The sequence below is a fragment of the Bos grunniens genome, chromosome 20 (assembly GCF_055505025.1).
Source record: "Bos grunniens cultivar Pamir isolate PY7600 chromosome 20, Bosgru_T2T1.0, whole genome shotgun sequence".
NCBI classification, from domain to species: Eukaryota; Metazoa; Chordata; class Mammalia; order Artiodactyla; family Bovidae; genus Bos; species Bos grunniens.
The window spans coordinates 48,933,475-48,948,608 of record NC_141184.1 but is presented as its reverse complement, the minus strand read 5'-3'; the positions used below and the strand labels follow the sequence as shown (position 1 = coordinate 48,948,608).

Below are 15,134 nucleotides of genomic sequence, written 5' to 3'. Positions count from 1 at the left end.
TTGAGAGTCCCTTGGACTGCAAGGAGATCCAACCAGTCCATTCTAAAGGAGATCAGTCCTGGGTGTTCATTGGAAAGACTGATGCTAAAGCTGAAACTCCAGTACTTTGGCCACCTCATGCGAAGAGTTGACTCATTGAAAAAGACTCTGATGCTGGGAGGGATTGGGGGCAGGAGGAGAAGGGGATGACAGAGGATGAGGTGGCTGGATGGCATCACTGACTCGAAGGAAATGAGTCTGAGTGAATTCTGGGAGTTGGTGATGGACAGGGAGGCCTGGCATGCTGGGATTCATGGGGTCGCAAAGATTTGGACACAACTGAGCGACTGAACTGAACTGAACTAAATGTAAGTTTACATGTTACTCTTTCCATACATCTCACCCTCTCCTTCCCTCTCCCCATGTCCATAAGTCTATTCTCTATGTCTGTTTCTCCATTGATATCCTATAAGTAAATTGTGCAGTATCATTGTTTCAGATTTCATATATTTGCATTAGAATATGGTATTTATCTTTCTCTTTCTGACTTACTTCACTCTGTGTAATAAGTTCTAGGTTCATCCACCTCATTAGAACTGACTCAAAGTTGTTCCTTTTTATGGCTGAGTAATATTCGATTATGTATATGTGCCACAAGTTCTTTTATCCATTCATTCATCTGTAGATGGACATCTAGGTTGCTTACATGTTCTAGCTACTGTAAATAGTGCTGCAATGAACAATGAGATATATGTGTCTTTCAATTTTGGTTTCCTCAGGATATATGCCTAGGAGTGGGATCACTGGGTCATATGGTGGTTTTATTCCTAGTTTTTTAAGGAATCTCCATAGTGACTGTATCAATTTACACTCCCAACAACAGTGCGAGAGCATTCTCTTTTCTCCATACCCTCTCCAGCATTTATTGTTTGTAGATTTTTTGATGATGGCCATTCTGACTGGTGTGAGGTGGTATCTCATTGTAGTTTTGATTTGCATTTCTCTAATAATGAGTGATGTTGAACATCTTTTCATGTGTTCGTTAGCCATCTGTATGTCTTCTTTGGAGAAATGTCTGTTTAGGTCTTTTTCCCACTTTTTGATTGGGTTGTTTGTTTTTCTGATATTAAGTTATATGAGCTGCTTGTATATTTTGGAAATTAATCCTTTGTCAGTTGTTTCATTTGCTATTATTTTCTCCCATTCTAAGGGTTGTCTTTTCACCTTGATTATAGTTTCCTTTGCTGTGCAAAAGCTTTTAAGTTTAATCAGGTCCCACTTGTTTACTTTTGTTTTTATTTCCATTACTCTAGGAGGTGGGTCATAGAGGATCTTGTTTTGATTTTTGTCATGAGTATTCTGCCTATGTTTTCCTCTAAGACTTTGATAGCTTCTGGTCTTACATTTAGGTCTTTAATCCATTTTGAGTTTATCTTTGTTTATGGTGTTAGGAAGTGTTCAATTTTGTTCTTTTACATGTAGCTGTCCAGTTTCTCCAGCACCATTTATTGAAGAGGCTGTCTTTGCCCCCATTGTATACTCTTGCCTCCTTTGTCAAAATAAAGTACCCATAAGTGCATGGGTATTTCTGGGCTTTCTATCTTGTTCCATTGGTCTTTATTTCTGTTTTTATGCCAGTACCATACTGTCTTGATGACTCTAGCTTGGTAGTATAATCTGAAGTCAGGAAGATTGATTTCTCCAGCTCCATTCTTCTTTCTCAAGATTGCTTTGGCTATTCGGGGTCTTTTGTGTTTCCATACAAATTGTGAAATTTTTTGTTCTAGTTCTGTGAAAAATGCCATTGGTAATTTGATAGGGATCACAATGAATCTGTAGATTGCATTTGGTAGTATAGTCATTTTTCACAATATTGATTCTTCCTGCCCAGGAACATATAATATCTCTCCATCTGTTTATGTCATCTTTGATTTATTTCATTAGCATCTTATACTTTTCTGTGTACAGTTCTTTTGACTCCTTAGGGAAGTTTATTCCTAGATATTTAATTGTTTTTGTTGCAATGGTGAATGGGATTACTTCCTTAATTTCTCTTTCTGATTTTTCATTGTTAGTATTTAGAAATGCAAGTGACTTCTGTGTATTGATTTTGTATCCTGCAACTTTGCTAAATTCACTGATTAGCTCTAGTAAATTTTTGATATTATCCGTAGGGTTTTCTACGTACAGTATCATGTCATCTGCAAACAGTGAGAGCTTTACTTCTTTTCCAATCTGGACTCCTTTTATTTCTTTCTCTTCTCTGATTGGTTTAGCTAGGACTTCCAGAGCTATTTTGAATAATAGTGGTGAAAGTGGACACCCTTGTCTTGTTCCTGATCTTAGGGGGAATGCTTTCAGGTTTTCACCATTGAGAATAATGTTTGCTGTAGACTTATCATATATGGCCTTTATTATGTTGAGGTAGGTTCCTTCTATGCCCATTTTTTGAAGAGTTTTAATCATAAATGGGTGCTGAATTTTGTCAAAGGTTTTTCTGCATCTATTGAGATTATCATATGAGTTTTATCTTTCAATTTGTTAATATGGTGTTATCACATTGATTGATTTGTGTACACAGAAGAATTCTTGCATCCCTGGAATAAGCCCAACTTGATTATGGTGTATGATCTTTTTAATGTGTTGCTGAATTCTGTTTGCTAAAATTTTGTTGAGGATTTTTGCATCTGTGTTCATCACAGATGTTCAAAATCTGTGATACTGGCCTGTAGTTTTCTTTTTTTATGTGTTGCCTTTGTCTGGTTTTGGTATCAGGGTGATGGTGGCCTTGTAGAATGAGTTTGAAAGTGTTCCTTCCTCTTTGATTTTTTGAAAGAGTTTTAGAAAGATAGGCATTAGCTCTTCTCTGAATGTTTGATAGAATTCTCCTGTGAAGCCATCTGGTGATTTCTCCTGTGAAAGCCATCCGGGCTTTCATTTTGGGGGAGATTTTTGATCATAGCTTCAATTTCAGTGCTTGTAATTGGGTTGTTCATAATTTCTATTTCTTCCTGGTTCAGTCTTGGAAGGTTGAACTTTTCTAAGGATCTGTCCATTTCTTCAAGGTTATCCATTTTATTGCCGTATAATTGTTCATAATACTCTTATAATCCTTTGTATTTCTGCATTATTTGTTGTAACCTCTCCTTTTTCATTTCTAGTTCTGTTGATTTGATTCTTCTGTCTTTTTTTCCTTGATGAAATTGGCTAAAGGTTTGTCAATTTTGTTTATCTTCTCAAAGAACCGGCTTTTAGTTTTATTAATCTTTACTATTGTTTCTTTCATTTCTTTTTCATTTATTTCTGCATGGATCTTTATAATTTCTTTCCTTCTACTAATTTTGGGGCTTTTTGTTCTTCTTTTTCCAGTTGTTTTAGGTGTAAAGTTAGGTTGTCTATTCGATGTTTTTCTTGTTTCTAGAGGTAAGATTCAGAGAAGGTGATGGCACCCCACTCCAGTACTCTTGCCTAGAAAATCCCATGGATGGAGGAGTCTGGTGGGCTGCAGTCCGTGGAGTCTCGAAGAGTCGGATACGACTGAGCAACTTCACTTTCACTTTTCACTTTCCACTTTCATGCATTGGAGAAGGACATGGCAACCCACTCCAGTGTTTTTGCCTGGAGAATCCCAGGGACGAGGCAGCCTGGTGGGCTGCCATCTATGGGGTCACACAAAGTTGGACACGACTGAAGCAACTTAGCAGCAGCAGCAGAGGTAAGATTGTATTGCTATAAACTTCCCTCTTAGAACTGCTTTTGCTGCATCTCATAGGTTTTGAGTTGTGTTTTCATTGTCATTTGTTTCTAGAAGTTTTTGATTTCCTTTTGATTTCTTCAGTAACCTATTGTTTATTTAGAAATGTATTGTTTAATCTCCATGTGTTTGTTTTTCTTAAAGTTTTTTTTCTTGTAATTGATATCTAGTCTCATAGCATTGTGGTCAGAGAAGATGCTTGATATGATTTCAATTTTCTTAAATATACTGAGGTTTGATTTGTGATCCAAGATGTGGTTTATCCTAGAGAATGTCCCATGTGCACTTGAAAAGGTGTATTCTTCTGCATTTGGATAGAATGTCCCGAAGATATCAATGAGATCCATCTCATCTAATATATCATTTAAGACTTCTGTTTCCTTATTAATTTTCTGTTTTGATGGTATGTCCAATGGTGTGAGTGAGGTGTTAAAGTCTCCTACTATTATTGTGTTACTGTCTTTAAATTAAAGACTTTTTTTTATGTCTTTAAAGACAATTTCACTGTCATACAAATTTTTCCTTTTTTGTCTGTTAGTGTTTGTCTTATGTATTGAGGTGCTCCTATGTTGGGTGCATAGATATTTACAATTGTTATGTCTTCCTCTTGGATTGATCCCTTGGTCATTATGTAGTGTTCTTCCCTATCTCTTGTATATTCCTTATTTTAAGGTCTATTTTTTTCTAATATGAGGGCTGCTACTCCAGCTTTCTTTTGCTTACCATTTGCATGGAATATATTTTTCCCTCCTCTTACAAGTCTATATGTGTCTTTAGGTCTGAAGTGTGTTTCTTGTAGATAGCATATATATGGGTCTTGTTTTTGTATCCATTCATCCAGTCTGTGTCTTTTGGTTGGAGCATTTAATCCATTTACATTTAAAGTAATTATTGATATATATGTTCCTAGTACCATTTTCTTGATTGTCTGGGGTTGATTTTGTAGATCTTTTTTCTTGTCTTGTATTTCTTGACTGTATAAGTCCCTTTAACATTTGTTGTAAAGCTGGTTTGGTGGTACTGAATTCTCTTAACTTTTGCTTCTGTGAAAAGCTTTTTATTTCTCCATCAATTTTGAATGAGATCCTTGCCAGCTACAGTAATCTTGGTGGTAGATTTTTCCATTTCAGTACTTTAAATATATCCTGCCATTCCCTTCTGGCCTGCAGAGTTTCTACTGAAAGAGCAGCTGTTAAACATATGGGGTTTCCCTTGTATATTACTTGTTGCTTCTCTCTTGCTGCTTTTCATATTCTTTCTTTGTGTTAGGTCTTTGTTAGTTTGATTAGAATGTGTCTTGGTGTGTTTCTCCTTGGGTTTATCATGTATGGCACTCTTTGTGCCTCTTGGACTTGATTGACTATTTCCTTTTCCATTTTGGGGAAATTTTCAACTATAATCTCTTCAGAAATGTTCTCATACCCTTTCTTTTTCTCTTCTTCTTCTGGGACCCCTATAATTCAAACATTGGTGATTTTGACATTGTCCCAGAGGTATCTGAGACTGTCCTCAGTTCTTTTCATTCTTTTTACTTTATTCTGCTCTTCAGAAGTTATGTCCACCATTTTATCTTGCAGCTCACTGGTTCTTTCTTCTGCTTCAGATATTCTGCTATTGATTCCTTCCAGAGTATTTTTAATTTCAGTAATCGTGTTGTTTGTTTCTGTACGTTTATTCTTCAATTCTTCTAGATTCTTGCATTTTCTCCATTTTGTTTTCAAGGTTTTTGATCATCTTTACTATCATCATTCTGAATTCCTTTTAAGGTATTTTGACTATTTCCTCTTCATTTATTTGGACTTCTATGTTTCTAATTTCCTTCATTTGTGTAATATTTCTCTGCCTTTTCATTATTTTTTTAACTTATTTTGTTTGAGGTCTCCCTTTCCCTTTCAGTGTTGAATTTTTTCTTCCATTTGATTTCTGTTCTCCTAAGGTTGGTCCAGTGGTTTTTGTAAGCTTTGTATAGGGTGAGATTTGTGCTGAGTTTTTTGTTTGTTTGTTTGTTTTCCTCTGATGGGCAAGGCTGAGTAATCCTGTCTGCTGATGATTGGGTTTGTATTTTTGTTTTGTTTGTTGTTTAAATGAGGCATCCTGCACAGGGTGTTACTGGTAGTTGGGTGATGCTGGATCTTGTATTCAAGTTGTTTTCTTTGTGTGAGTTCTCACTATTTGACACTCCCTAGGGTTCTGGTAGTCTAGGGCCAGTTCTGGTAGTTCTCTGGTAGTCTAGGACCTTGGAGTCAGTGCTCCCACTTCAAAGGCTCAGGGTTTGATCTCTCCCTAGGATGCCCTCCAACACTGTGCTGATCTCTGGACCTGTTGTGGGGCAGCTCAGATTCTAATCTGGTCTTATTCCTGTGTGTTCTTGACTCCAATGCTCACAACTATCAGAACTAGTGCATTTTCTTTTGTGGGAACTCTCAATGTCATTTTATCTCTTCCATAGACATAGAGTCTGCCCAGTTGATCATGTGGATTTAATCTGCAGCTTGTTCAGCTGGTGGGAAGGTTTTGGGTCTTCTTCCTTAGCCACACTGCCCCTTGGGTTTCAATTGTGCTTTTATTTTCACCTTTGCAGGTAGGTCATCCACTGGTGTTTGCTCGAGGCTGCCCTGGAGGACTTGGGTTTGGCCCTGTGAGGGCCAGATGTGGAGGTTATGCAGCTGCTTGGGTTGCAGGGGTTCTGGCAGCACCAGGTTCTCAGGGGAGTTGGTAGCTAGGGCAACAGAAAATATAGTGCTCTAGAAGGGTATGGCAACCAGTACTGGCCAATATACTCCAGTATTCTTGCCTGGAGAATGCCCTTGACAGAGAAGCTTGACAGACCACAGTCTACAGGGTTGCAAAGAGTAGGACATGACCGAAGTGACCCTGAGTGCATAGATGCAAGCCTTTTTTTGCCTGTGGCAGCTCTGCCCCAGTGAGAGTTGAGCGTGAAGGTGGTGCAGCTGCTTGGCCTGCGGGAACCCTGGTGGCACCAACTATGCAGGGACATGGACTGCCTCTGCCACAGGAGTTACGGCCCTATCAGAGTCTTTTTTCTGGCCTCTTGTAGCTGTTGATCAGAAGGCCTCTCTGGCCGGTCTTTCTTCGCAGATCTGCCCATTCAGGCACTTAGAGGGCTCCCTTGCCTGGGGTCCTTCTCTGTTGTTCCGTGTGTCAGGCACACAGAGAGGTCCTTCTGGCTGGGATCCTACTCTGTAGGTCGGTGTGTCAGGCACTTAAAGGGGCACCCTGGGTGGGGAACTACTCTATAGTTCTGGGCATCAGGCATTTGATGGGCCAGCCTCTCTATTGTTCAGCTGCCAATGCTGGTGTGTGGGGTAAGAGGGGCTATAGTGATGGCTCCAGCCCCTACACATAACTCAGCAGTATCTCCTTGCTTCCATGGCTGCCCAGCTTTCCTCCACAGGCAGTTCCAACCACAATCTCCTCTCTCATATCCCCACAATCAGTCTCTTCACAGTCAACAGTAGCCTTCACCCTGGGATTGCTCCACAATCCCTAAACTCCAGCTGCCAGCCACTGAGCCTTCCAGGGGACCTGCATCCCTGTCTGGGGTATGTATGATTGTGGCAAGGACTATCTGATTCTCTTTCCATTCTCTTTCCAATCAGCTGTTTCACTCTTAGCCTTAAATGTTCCTCCTGCGACTAAGACAGTTGCCCTGATGTGGGGGTCAGACCCCTGCTTCAGTTCCCCCACCCACAGAGGGCAGATCCACCCCTACTAACACTCCTGTTTTTCCCCCTAGTTCCTTCATCCTACCAAGTTTTGCGTGGTTCTATATATTCTATTCTGCTGGTCAGTTACTCCTCTCTCAGCTGGTGTTCTGCGTGCACTTCTGTGTCTGAAGGTGTATTCCTGATGTATCTGTGGAGAGAGATGTACTCCACATCCACCTACTCCTCCGCCATCTTGCGCTCCCTAAACTTTTTATTTTTTATTGGGGTATAGGCGATTAACAATGTTGTGATAGCTCCAGGTGAACAGCAAAGTGACACAGCCATATACATATATATATATATCCTTTCTCCCCCAGCCCTGCCCACCCACCCCCAGTCCAGCCTGGCACACAGCATTGAGCAGAGTTCCACATGCTACACAGTAGGTCCTTGTTGGTTATCCATTTTGAATATAGCAGTGTGTACATGACCTTTACAAACTCCCTAACTATCCCTTCCCCCGGCAACTATAAGTTCGTTTTCTGAGTCTGCAAATCTCTTTCTATTTTATAAGTAAGTTCATTTGTATCATTTCTTTTTAGATTCCACATATAAGGGATGTTATACAATATTTCTCCTTCTTTGTCTGACTTACTTCACTCAGTATGACACTCTCTAGGTCCGTCCATGCTGCTACAAATGACATTTTTCATTATTTTTAATAGCTAAATAATATTCTATTGTATATATGTAGCATATCTTCTTTATCCATTCCTCTGTCAATGGACGTTTAGGTTACTTCTATGTCTTGCTATTGTAAACAGTGCTGCTATGAAAATTTGGGTGCATGTATCTTTTTGAATTACTGTTTTCATTTTTTCTAAATATCTACTCAGGAGAGGAATTGCTGGGTCATATAGTAGTTTTATTGGTAGCTTTTTAAGGAGTCTGCTTACTGTTTTCCATGGTGGCTGCACCAATTTGCATTCCCACCAGCAGTGTAGGAGGGTTCCATTTTTCCACATCTTCTCCATCATTTATTCCCTGGTAGCTCAGACAATAAAAAATCTGCCTGCAATGCAGGAAACCCAGGTTAGATCCCTGGGTTGGGAAGATCCCCTGGAAAAGGAAATGGCTATCCACTACAGTATTCTTGCCTGGAGAGTTCCATGGACAGAGGAGCCTGGTGAACTACAGTCCATGGGGTCACTTAAGAGTCAGACATGACTGAGGGACTAATACTTTCTCCAACATTTGTTATCTGTAAACTTTTTGATAATGGCCATTCTAACAGGTGTAAAGTGATATCTTGTTGTGGGTTTGATTTGCATTTCTCTAATAATTAGCGATGTTGAGTACCTTTTCATGTGCTTATTAGCTCTTTGTAGGTCTTTGGATAAAGTATCTATTCAAGATAATGTTATTTATTTCCACATGACCTTGATGCTAAGGTTTCTCAGACCTCAACCCTCTCACAACTACAGGATCTTTTTTTTAATGCCGTGATGGACATCATTTGGACATTCTATTTCACAATCAGCATTTCCAAATCTAATGGATTATCTCTGACCCACCCCACCCACCCGTGCCTCTTCTCATTGTCTCCAGGATCCATTTTCCATTTTCCCTGTTTCTTGTGGTAGCACACAGTCATCCCAGTCACCTTGTACTCTAAATTCTGAAATATGTGTGACTCTCGACTTCTTTTCCATTGCTTTCTCTGACAGGTCACTATTTACCGAATTCTTTAACTTTAATCTCATAGATTCTGTATCTGAATTGTCTCTAGTAAGACTCTTCTTTCCACATCTATAACTATAGTTCAGCCTCTCATTATTTTTGTCTCACAATAGCCCATGACTGACAATCCTCCTTCAAATGCTGTTAAGTTAAAACACCCTTGACACCAAGATTCAGGGGAGCGTCCCTGTTTGGCAGCCCTTCACATGTGTTATCACACACAATTGCTGGCAAGTAAAGTGTATCCTCCTGCAACTCCACTTGGAGGGGAGAGCTGGCAGCTGGTACCTGGTTTCACCTGGATTTCTTTCCATGCACTTTTCTCTATGGATTTTAATCTGGATCCTTTCCCTTTAGTAAACCGCAACTGTCAGCATCACAATTTCTGAGTCTTGTGAGTGCCAGCAAATCGTTGAGCCTGAGGGTAGTCTTGAGGCTTTCCAAAGCATCACATCACGTGCAGACTTCAGAACTTTAACTTATAAATTGCTGGTGACTACTTCACAACTGGTTACAGCCCACCAGCAAATCCTAACATGTGGGTTGTACTCTGTAAGGGGAGGGAATATGCCTTTCTTTTTATTCCCTGATGATTCCATGCACACAAAGCATCCTTCTCATTTTGATTTTGCCCCCCAGATAAGTCTGTCATTTAAAAAATGAACTGATTTTTGGAACTTTCAAGAAGTCTGGCCCCTGATTTATGGATATCTCCTGATAAATCAGTAAGATGACTTCTGATTATGACTTGGGTTACCGTAAGATTGCCACATGGAGAAAATTCCCTGAAACAGGCCAAAGAAAGTTTTTCTGCCAATGGGATGGTTGTATATTTTATTTAATTAATTTTGTTTACATCCTTGAGTCTCATGCAAACTAAGGTTTGTTTTTATTGATGTGGATAATTCTTATCATGTGATCACCAGGCACTGCCAATAACGAGATTCTGAGCTTTTGAGGGAGGGGTGGATGCTCACATGAAGCTACCTAATTGAGGGCCTACAACTGAGTGACTGAACTGAACTGAACTGAATGTGAGGGCATGTTGGGCCCCAGTCGTCCTTCCTTAGACCACAGCACCACTATTTCTATCTCCGTTATATCTCTCGATTTCTACATAACTCATGTCTCTTTCAAAAAATGATATAATCTTGAAACAAGTGAGTTTTGCTAGATGGTTCTTGTCTCCATGTTCAGATCACTCTGAGAGAATTGAACTTATTTATTCAACAAAGGTCCGTCTAGTCAAGGCTATGATTTTTCCTGTGGTCATGTATGGATGTGAGAGTTGGACTGTGAAGAAGGCTGAGCGCCGAAGAATTGATGCTTTTGAACTGTGGTGTTGGAGAAGACTCTTGAGAGTCCCTTGGACTGCAAGGAGATCCAACCAGTCCATTCTGAAGGAGATCAGCCCTGGGATTTCTTTGGAAGGAATGATGCTAAAGCTGAAACTCCAGTACTTTGGCCACCTCATGGGAAGAGTTGACTCATTGGAAAAGACTCTGATGCTGGGAGGGATTGGGGGCAGGAGGCGAAGGGGACGACAGAGGATGAGATGGCTGGATGGCATCACTGACTCGATGGACGTGAGTCTCAGTGGACTCCAGGAGTTGGTGATGGACAGGGAGGCCTGGCGTGCTGCGATTCATGGGGTCTCAAAGAGTCAGACACGACTGAGCGACTGATCTGATCTGATCTGATTCAACAAATGTGATTTACCCCAGATCCCTATAGCTGGACAAAAAGATAATATGAGAGTTTTTCCTTATAACATTGTGCCTTGCCAACTATTCTCCTGGTGCTAGAAAACTGATCTTTTTCTAACTCTAGCAATTCTGTCTTCTGGGGTACACTTCTCAAACTTTAATGTGCCTGTGAGTCACTTGGAGGTTTCTGTTAAAATTCAGGCTCCAATTCCACAGATTTGGGTGGGGCCTGGCATGTTGCATTTTTTAAAGGCCTCAAGTGATGCTAGTGCTGCTGGTGCACCACACTTTGAGTGCATGGGGTAGAGCAAGTCTCTGGGGAAACAGACGTAGGTAAACCAGGTGGTCACTTATACCACTGGGATTGAAGGGACAGAAATTAAGACTTCAGTCTGCTGCCAAGTATCCATTCCACAACCTGTCATTCTACCATGATGGCTTTATGCCTTTGTCTGATGAAATTTTCCCAGCCCCAGGAATCCTATGTTAAAAAGGAATAAATACTCTTTGATAAAAACATATACTATGTCCAGCTATTACCTTAGCAGGGATCCCTTGAAGCTTGTTGAAAACAAAGATGGCAGTTGGGCTATGAGAGAGGGTGCTGACTTTTCAGCAGTTCAGAAGGAGATGCTGTTCAAAAGGAAGGAATATCAGATAGGAATGCTTTTAGTTGCAAATGACAGAAAACCCAATTAAGGGTGATTCAAGAAATACAGACATTTATTCATCTCAGCAAATAAGAAGTTCAGCAGTTAAGTGCTCAATCATATCATCAAGAATTCAGGTTCTTTCTGTCTTCTAACAACCAGTTTCTTTTTAAAAAGTGTATTTATTTATTTTAATTGGAGGATAATTACTTTACCATATTGTGATGGTTTTGCCATACATTAATATGAATCGGCATAGGTCCCCCCATCCTGAACCTATCTCCCACCTCCCTGCCCACCCCATTGCTCCAGGTTGTCCCAGAGCACCAGCTTTGTGTGCCCTGCTTTATGTATCAAACTCGCACTGGTTATCTATTTTATATTTCAATGCTATTCTCTCAAATCATCCCACCCTCTCCTTCTCCCACTGAGTCCAAAAGTCTGTTCTTTACATCTGTAACAACCAGTTTCTTCATCTTTGGGTATTCACTTTTTAATCCTTGTGTTTATTACATCGTGACCCCAAGATGGCGGCTGCAGTTTCAGGCATCACTTGCACTTTGAAAATAGAAGGAAAGGAGAACAGCTTTGCAAGCGACATCTGTGCCTTTTACTAGGAGAGCAAAATTCTTAACAAAAGCTTCAAGCCTTCCTTAAACTGGAAAGGGGGATGGGGTTACCCTGGGCTTAGAGTAACCATGACTCACTCTCCTGAGGTTAGGAGGGGGCCTGCCTTTCCCAATAACTAAGCAAATCCACCTAATATATGATTGGGGAGTGCAACGTGGGTCAAACAGCACCGAGCAGACTATGAGCAGTGCCTGCCCAGGGAAGAAACCAGTTGATATTCGTGAGGAAGGCAGCAGAACATCAATACTCAATTTCAGCAGTGCCTCCATTCGAGCCAGGTGCAGCCTTCCCACACTTATCCTATATCTCCCCATGACTTAACTCAGACAAGAATCTTGCCCAAAGCCACATAGTTTGTAACTGGACGATTTGGGGTTCTAGTGAGCTCTCTGATTCCAAAGCTCTGCACCCTCACACTAATTCTTCTGCAGTCAGGTAAGGGTCTTGCTCAGAGTGGTCACCTTGTGAGTTTTAAAAACTTGTTCAAGAGCTCTGCTTTGCTGAAAAAGTCTCTACACCTCCTCCTTTGGAATTGCCTTTGACCAGTTACTGGTCACATATACATGTATGCACATGCGCATACATACACACACACACACACACACACTGAGAGAAAAGGCTGTGTTACTTTAAGGCAGTTACATCTCAGAACCACAAAGTTCCAGATCTGCATTATCAAACATACAGCTCTAACTTGGAACACATATTACTTTTCCCCTTTACCTCTGCCTCTGTTTCACTAGTCATTGTTATCATCTGTCTCTTTGAAAATTATTACAGGCTTATTGAGAAAACTTTAGAACAGAAACAAAAATTCACTGTAGGGCTACAGTCAAGTGTTCAGCATTGTATTTGCCTTCTTCAGTTTTCTAGTGATTTTCCTACACTAGATCTCTATTCACTCCAGATACAAAAAGCTTTCCACTATTTCACTGGGTATCTTGTCTGATGGGAATCCAACTCAGGCAATTATAGGATTCTAGTGGAGGACACCTCATTTGGGCTAGCTTGCCAACTGATTTGTTTCTGCCTCCATTGATTAAATTTCTTTTGAGATGCCTCCAGCAATTAGGCACTCAGACCCTCAAGCAAGGATCAGTGCTAGGACCCCCAACAGAAACAGATGTCTGGAAACATATCCTATGTTTTAAATTTCTGCCTGGTGGGGAAATTACTTGGCTTCTGTTAGTGTTGTTGGTCTTTCTTGGCCTGTGTACACCTGGGCTGGGCCGTCTGTCCCCTTTTCTGAGCTGCAGCCAACTGTTTGCATAGAAGAGTATGTCCCATCCCCTGGTGCAGTTCTCATAAACACTCATCTCATACACATCATCCAATCCACATGCTAGATTTGCTCAGCCTTTCAAGAGAAATTAAAAATATAAATAATGCCTTTTCTAAAGTGCTGATTTCGGGTAAAAGGAAAAAGGGAAAGATGAGCATTGGAGGTGGAGAGAGGAAGGAAACCAGTTCTCACTTTGTACTGGGAACAGGCCTAGCCCTTTTGGCGTACATTATATCTTTCCACCCTCATAAGCCATTATATGGCATTATTCTTTATATTTTTCAGATGGAGATATTGAGGTTCAGAGAGGCTGAAGAAATTAGCAAGGTCACACAGCTTATAAATGGTAAATCTGGGATTTGAATGGTCTCTCTGAGTCCAGAGCCTCTTTCCATTCCGTCTTGATGTTTTGGATGTCTAGGACACTATTTTGGAAAAGGAATGGAAAATAAACTCCATCCTTTTCTTTCTCCTAGAGATTTCAAATTGTCTCAGTGTCTCCTGCAATAACATATAGATGATGATCACTGGGGCAAAACCACTGCTTCAGCATGCTGTGGAAAACCAAGACATGACATTTTTAATCCTTTAGCTGCAAAGATTGGAGCATGGGAATATAGTCCATGAAGACACAGGCCTAACATGAATGAAGATAGCCCTAGCTATTCCTTTCCGATATTTTGTTTCCTATGTCCTTCTAAACAAACTTCCCAGGCTCTAAACTCAAAATATTCTATTCCCTTAGCAGTTCAGGGGTTCAGCCTCTGATCTGGCCAGACCTCTGGCCCAGCTTCAAGTTCCCTCCTCCCATACACAGGCAAAGAGCCAGAGCTCTGCTGGTCTGGGAGTCCCAAAGCCAGACGCAGAGGCAGCCTGGGTTTTTGCAGCTTCCCCTCACACACTTAGGAGCATCCTTCTCTCCTCTACCCTTACCTCCCTTTCAATTACATTTTCTGACACTATAGCCTTCAAGCCAGCAGCAGCTACAGCTATTCAGCAGACCTGGCTCTAGAAATGAGTTGTTTGGGAAAAGCACTGATACTAAAAACAATTATTGTTGTGTTTCACCTTTCTATACCTCCATCCTATCATCTAGACTCATTAGCACAAGATATGTACCCATACTATACACACACATACAAACACACATACATAATTCAGTTTTATATGAATTAATTTTATGAATTGAGTTTTACATGAATCTTTTATATGAAGATACATAATTTTTTGTATTGATGTCCGTATCAACAATCCTAGGCCAAGCAAGTCTTCTGTCCTCTGAAGAAGCCCTTTGGATATTAAGTCTAATTTGATATGATGAGATTGGAGGTTGTGGAGAGAACTTATAGAAAACTCCTTGTGACACTTATCAAAAAACTGGGTCAAGTCCTAGCCCTCCACTGATCATCTAAATGGCTGCAAATCTGTCTGATCTCAGATCTAAATCTGAGCTTTAGCATCTTCCCCTTTTCTGTGGAAACTGCAATCTCTCCTTAACACTGTGTGGGAGAATTAAATAGAATAACTGTTGTATGGGCTTCCCTGGTAGCTCAGCTGGTAAGAATCCACCTGCAATGCAGGAGACCCTGGTTTGATCCTTGTGCTGGGAGGATTCCCTGCAGAAGGGATAGGCTACCCACTCTAGTATTCTTGGGCTTCCCTGGTTGTTGAGATGGTAAAGAATCTGCCTGCAGTGTGGGAGACCTGGGCTCAATTCCTGGGTCG

At 40.7% G+C, this 15,134-nt stretch overlaps 1 protein-coding gene across 1 annotated transcript in view; it reads left to right on the top strand.

Annotated features, from left to right (window-relative positions):
- Window positions 1-211: 211 nt before the first annotated feature.
- The window catches only part of ANKRD55 (ankyrin repeat domain 55), a 180,835-nt gene continuing 165,912 nt past the window's right edge, over window positions 212-15,134 (top strand). The window contains exon 1 of the mRNA XM_086361784.1: window positions 212-347. The gene's annotated coding sequence lies outside the window, so the exon portion shown is untranslated. The remainder of the gene's footprint in view (window positions 348-15,134) is intronic.